Genomic DNA, 656 nt, shown 5'->3' with positions numbered 1-656 from the left:
TCGATAACTTGTAAACTAGATTTTAGTGAAATTATAAAAACATTTGCTGAAAAACAGGCAAGGAGAAAAAATATTTAAATTTATTGGTTATAATATAAGTTTTTTAATATAAAATATATAATATATAAAGGGTTTTAATATATTATAAGTTAAGTTTGTTAAGTTTTTTTTATTGCAGCGTTAAATAAATAAAATTATGCATAATATGTTATGATTAAATGTATATTATACCTACTATTCGTCTAAACTTATTACCTTCATTATAATAATATAATTATTAATAATAAATGTGTAATATGTTTAATTGTTAATAAAAATTCATATTAATAATGGGTATTATTAAATTCGATTAAAGGCGAGATGCATGGCTGTAAACCGTAACGTTGCACGCTTACGTGAAAACAGAAAATCGCAAGTTTTAGAAGGATATTACTTCCAAAACAATGATTTGAACATTTTTTTGTACCGTTGTTCTTAACTCATTTAAATACGTGTTTAAAAAAAAAATCGTAAAAACGCTAGGTAATTAAACTGAATTTGTTCCTTTATTTAAAAATTAAAATACATGTAATGTTTTATAATTTGAAACAGGTATTTATAATTTTTATTTTTAACACTGGACATTCACCCCCCCCCCCCCCCATATGACATCAAAA

General features: G+C 23.3%; 1 protein-coding gene across 1 annotated transcript in view; it reads left to right on the top strand.

Annotated features, from left to right (window-relative positions):
• LOC100169648 (ero1-like protein) overlaps nucleotides 1-656 on the top strand; it is a 44,485-nt gene that overhangs the window by 20,109 nt on the left and 23,720 nt on the right. The window lies entirely within an intron of this gene.

This window comes from Acyrthosiphon pisum, chromosome A2 (genome assembly GCF_005508785.2).
Source record: "Acyrthosiphon pisum isolate AL4f chromosome A2, pea_aphid_22Mar2018_4r6ur, whole genome shotgun sequence".
Taxonomy (NCBI): Eukaryota; Metazoa; Arthropoda; class Insecta; order Hemiptera; family Aphididae; genus Acyrthosiphon; species Acyrthosiphon pisum.
Note: the sequence above shows the minus strand (reverse complement) of the source record. Positions and strands in the feature narration are given on the sequence as shown.